Below are 5,568 nucleotides of genomic sequence, written 5' to 3'. Positions count from 1 at the left end.
TGTTCATGGGATTACCATTTACAAGCTGTTCCTTTACCTCTGCTTATATGGACATTTCATTCCTGCATGTATGTCTATATAACTGTTTATTGGAGAGTATCTGTACATGTCCATAGATATGTGTGTGTGTGTGATGTGCAGGGATGACCATGTCTTTGAGGGTATATATCAGAATTTGCTCATGTATATGCATGCATGTGTGTCTATAGATTTACTTTTGTATGTGTAAACTTTCATTGCATGATTTTTGCATGTGCGTATGTACATTTATAATGGTTTGAATTGTATATACTTGTCTAATTACATGAGTGTAAGGCCTGTGGGTCAGTACTTGGCTCTGACTGCTGTATATGTGTATGATGCAGAGGAGCACTGGCGGTCTGTGTGTGTGCTGTGCATGGAGGAGGTAGCGTCATAGTCTGGAGTTGCTTTGCTGATGACAGGGTCGGCGGTAAATCCATGCCAATTGCAACCATCATGGCCATCATATCATATTTCAAGGTCATGTCATTCCATTAGGATGACAGCTAATTCTGTACTCCTTCATTCTTCAGCAAGATAATGACCCAAGCAAACCTGAAAATTCAGCAGGAAGTATCTGGCAAAGAAGGAAAGTGAAGAACAGCTCAGGCGGATGACCCGACCCGTCCAATCTCCACACCTCAGTCCTGGAGAACTTTTATGGAACAAACTGAATGGAAGAGTCAATGTAAACAAAACCACAAGTAGCCAGAAAATCTGTGATTTTTCTGCAAAACAGCTGGGGAGACATATTATTTGCTCTAACTTGTTGACCAAATGCCTCGAGCTTGTTACCAAGACAAATGGTAGCTATTCTGAGGAATCTCCAGACTTAGAAATTATTTTCAGTTTTTTTGAACGCTGCTTTGGTACTCATGTTTTATTTTTTATATTGCAATGTGTATTTTCAAGTATTCGTAGAAAAATAATAAAATGATAAAATATGACTAAAAACTACTTTCCTGCAAGTGTACTAAAGAATTCGACTGATACTGTTCATTCATTTGTACTCACATATGCTTGAATACATGCTTGTGCGTCTGTATATATTTTCATTCTGATATGAGACACATAAAAATATTGATTTTAGTATAACGATAAAATGATGCCCCACATTTATGGTTCATGTTAGAACTAAAAACGTCTGTTTTGGCCTTGAATCAGTTATTTACCTATTATCTCTTTTCCAGATGTACAGCAGCAGTAGGATCTTACTCTGACCTTCCTGTACATATACCATACACCAGCAGTTTATAATTACAGATAACGAGATACTTTCACTAATGAATGACGCAAGTAACCTTTCGATGAGCACGCCATTATTTTCTATCTTTCAGAAATAGTTCTCATTACAAGGTTACCTCCTCTAATAATGTTGCTTAGAGCCACATATGACATATTGTCACGTTCGGCTTGGAGGCGAGCAGGGAAGCAGGCGAGAGCAGCCAGGAAGTCAGGTAAACGGGGTTTATTATCACGAAAGGACTGACAGGTACGGACATCGACGGACACTACAATGACGGATCTCGCATACATGGGGAGACGCGGATTCATATACACAGGACAAGGCAAAAGAAACAGGAAACAGCTGGGCACAATCGGGGAAGCACACGTGGATAATGAGGGGGCGTGGCACACACTAGGAGCGGACGGAGCGGGGCGTGACACATATACATGCTGATTTTTCATCTACCTGTTGAAACCGTTTCTTGCTGTTGTGATTATTGCTCAGTTTTACTGCTTAATTAATAACGAGCAATGCTGAATGTGGGTTTTAAGAACTGCCAGAACAACCCGTTCTCTTTGGTGGAGTTCGTGACCACGGTGTAAACACAAAGGGAAAGGCTTGCTTGTTGTTTTTCTTTACAAGCAATGGGAAACCCTCATCCTTTTCGAACGTGAAGCTGACTTCACCGCAGACTTTGCCAGCGAGGATCTTCAGGCCTTCGAAGTATGTGTAGCTTTTTGAACGGCAAGCCAAACCCTGTGAAGATCCCTTAGGTCACATCCCAACAACTCCCTTGTTCCAACACAGTGTGATTCCACTTTCGTTTTGCATTCCAGTTCCTGCTTGTCGTTGGCCCGACAGCTGGAAAAATGAACGGAACACGGATAATGGATGTGAATGGAAAATATTATATGAGACATAATATATGGAATTTGTTTATAAATTTGTAAGTCCAAAATAGTTTTAAAAATGTGTTTAGTACAGTCTAATGTGATCACAATTAAAAAAAAAAAAACACTTAAAACAGTCTTGGTTTTTGGTTCATACTATTTCAAAGACGAGGAAGCTGGCTTCAGTTTGCTCTCTGAAACTTTTTGAGAATTTGTATATATGGAAGAAATTGCAAAGTCTAAACAGAGCCAGACTGTTTACAGAGAAAAACTGGGGCCTTTACATTACCATGTTCCCAGCCCCGGCTTCAAAAACACAAAAAAAGAAACAGAAAAAAATGTAAACATTGTTAGGAGATATCAGGAAGAAATACAGATGGAAAATTAACAGCAGGGACCCAAATTTCCTCGTCATGCGAATTGTCAGGTATTGACTAGCATCATTGTTCATAGTTTGTATATAAATAATGGTGAATAGGTGTGTATCAGTGTCTCTCTACTCCATGGTCGGGGTTTATGTTTTTGGATTGCTAGAGAGGAACCAGAATACCCAGAGGTGGGGGTGCGGCTAGGGCTGTTTTAGGAGGGCTTTAACTGACCTAAAATATTCTCTACCCCCCCCCCCCCACACACACATATATATGTGCAGTAATTAGTTTAAATAATGTGTTTTCATTCATCTTCATTAAAATCAGACCCCCCCAGTAAAAACTAACCCCCCCCCCCCCTTTGCGTAAATCTCTATTAACACTCCTGCCCAGAGGAAACCCAGACAGAGGTTAAAGGGCAATTTCTCACACACAGAGCTAGGCACTGGATTCGAACCCTCAACCCTGCAGTGTGAGGCAATAGTGCTGCCGTCTGTATTGCAAACTGACTTCATAATGACTGGCGCATGCAGTCAGCGCAGTGATATTAAACAGCACTGGAATACCCGCCGCCAGCCGGGATGCCAAGCCGGGACGTCTCCGTCCCCCTGTGCCTTTTTAGGGGGATTTTACAGCCGTGGTGAGAGGCGGCACCGCCACGGACGCCGGCCTCGTTGGGCAATCCTTCCTTATGAAACGCGGCGAGGATGTCTTCCAGACTCACTTGTGACCTAAAAAGAACGAGGGAAAAGAGCAGAGAACACGATCCGCTCCGAGGGCAGGGTGCCAGGTGGCTGACTAAGCAAAGATGGCTGCACAGAGATCAGGCTGCACCCTTCAGAGCTCAGCTGTTACTGCGTTAAGCGGCTCTACGCCTCCTCCCTCCCACACACACAGACACACACACACGCACAAACACACACACACACACACACACACACGCACGCACGCACAAGTTGGTGTACCTATCTAAATGGGGACCATCCATTCATTTCTATGGGAAAATCCCTAATCCCAATCATGACACCCTTAACCTCTACCCATCCCTAACCTTAACCATAAGTAACCAACCAAAAAACAAGACTTTTGGCATTTTTACTTTTTTGATTGCATTCACAGATTTTTATAAAACTGAGGTTATCCAAATGCGGACCTCAAAAAAGATGTCCCCAAAATTAGGGACCCAGATTTTACTACACTTTGGGGACAATTTAGACCTCAAATGTAATCTATGCAAACCCCCCCCCCCTCCCCCCCCACACACACACACACACACACTCATGCACACACTCACACTCCCAAGCATCTCGCTGAAATATGTGTCATCTCGTTTCACCTTATCGTATAGTTGTCCCATATCCACCCGCCTGCCCGTCACAGTTGAAAATAGTTGATTGCTGGGGGGGGGGTGGTTTATGAGAGGAGATGAAAGCTGAGCCGTGCCCCTTGCGTCAGGCTTCTGGGAAACATCCCCCCCCCCCAACCCCCCGCCCCCCCCGGGACTCTCACGGCAACCGCAGGCAGTGACAGCTCAGCTGCTCCCTGACTGGCAGTATGAACGTACATCAGCTCTGGGCCCTGCCCTTCCTTGGCCACGCCCGTTACATGGCCACCCTCCCTGCATGGTCACGCCCACCCGTCACTGTACTCACAGTGAACACACAAAACAGCTGAAAATTGCGCCCCGAGGACAAAGGGAGAGACATCGGATGAGCGGAAGAATCTGGGGGGCGGGGCTTCACGCCCAGTGCTGGGTTCACTGTGACCGCCGGAGCAAAAATAGCTGCCGTCGCTCTTGGAGGCCTTGTTCAGAAGGAGCCTGTCTCAACTCGCCCTGCAGCGAGTCCGGCAGTGAACCAACATGACGCTTGGGCCCCTTGTCTGCTTCGGGAGACGAACTCGTAAATCTTCCGGACCAAACGGCCACAGACCAGGGGCCTACTTTAATAACTCCCCGTGAATGAAAAACAAACTGCCACAGGCCTGGTGACTAGCATGACACGGCGCTCGATCTGCTCCCCTTCAAGATCGATCTCCAGAATTGGGCCGCTTCGACACCAGTGAGACCTCACACCGTGCTGACATCAACTGCCAAATCTCCATGGTTACCAGGGGACTGCCATTAGCTTAATTAGAATGTGGGAAAAGGTTGACACGTTTCAGAAACAGTCCGAGATTATTATATATGAAGTATAGCGGTATTGACTCGTCTCCCTTCACTGTATATTTTTGTCACCTTGCATTAAGTAGCACACAAAGTATGTTCTTTTTTCAAGCCGTTTTGTAAAATGCACTGACCAAAATGGATGTAATATGATCAGATTCAACTAACCTGGGATCCTTGTGCTTGTTTGGTGCAGAAAGGGTGATGGAGTGAGCAATAGGGACTTTATGTAACTAATGGCGAGTGACTCACGCAGTTCAGGTGGTCCCTGCTGCGGCTGGTCCCTGATGGCTGCTGAGTCAAAGCCATTAGCATCTTGCTTATTGTCGCCTGTTTCCCACCATCGGAGTCAAGCTTGCGGGCCCTATTCTCCGCCCACACTAATGCTCCTTTGGGACGCGCTGCTTAGTTTCCTTTCAGGTTAAATTCCAGCCAGGCGTATGCCGTCCCAAGCGCCAACGGGCAGTGACATGGGGGGGCAGGGGGGTCATGTGACTGAGATAAGGCAGACTTTTCTTAGTGCTTTTCCAAACAACTGCCTGGATGCCCACTAAAACGAAAGAGGCAGAGCCGCAGAAGGAGAAGCACCCCTGGATTAAAATAGCCCCGGGTTTGTTACCAAGAGACGGGGGCCCATGGCAACGGCGGCTTGTTTGTGTTTAAACACTCCGCCTCAGCTTCCTGACCTTTCTGCCCCTATCTGAAACACACACAGGCAATATGGATATAAACAGACAAATACATGAAAACAGATGCCAAATCACACAAAATGCTGCATAGAGGCCGTCTTTTTCTCCTTTTAACCATCAAATAAGTGGCAAGAAAGCCAAAGACTGACATGAAATATTTACAAACAGAACAGTATTGTATTTCAGTTTCATCTTTTGCCTGCTTGAA

The 5,568-nt window shown here is 45.4% G+C and overlaps 1 long non-coding RNA gene across 1 annotated transcript; it reads right to left on the bottom strand.

Moving 5' to 3' along the window:
* Window positions 1-1,474: 1,474 nt before the first annotated feature.
* LOC140581355 (uncharacterized) lies at window positions 1,475-3,746 on the bottom strand. The gene is made up of 2 exons (XR_011984450.1): window positions 3,074-3,746; window positions 1,475-2,110 (listed from the first exon to the last, which is right to left on the bottom strand). It is a non-coding gene; the product is annotated as an uncharacterized lncRNA (long non-coding RNA).
* Window positions 3,747-5,568: the final 1,822 nt, after the last annotated feature.

Source organism: Paramormyrops kingsleyae, chromosome 20, assembly GCF_048594095.1.
Source record: "Paramormyrops kingsleyae isolate MSU_618 chromosome 20, PKINGS_0.4, whole genome shotgun sequence".
NCBI classification, from domain to species: Eukaryota; Metazoa; Chordata; class Actinopteri; order Osteoglossiformes; family Mormyridae; genus Paramormyrops; species Paramormyrops kingsleyae.
The sequence above is the reverse complement of the archived record's forward strand: the minus strand, read 5'-3'. Positions and strand labels throughout refer to the sequence as shown.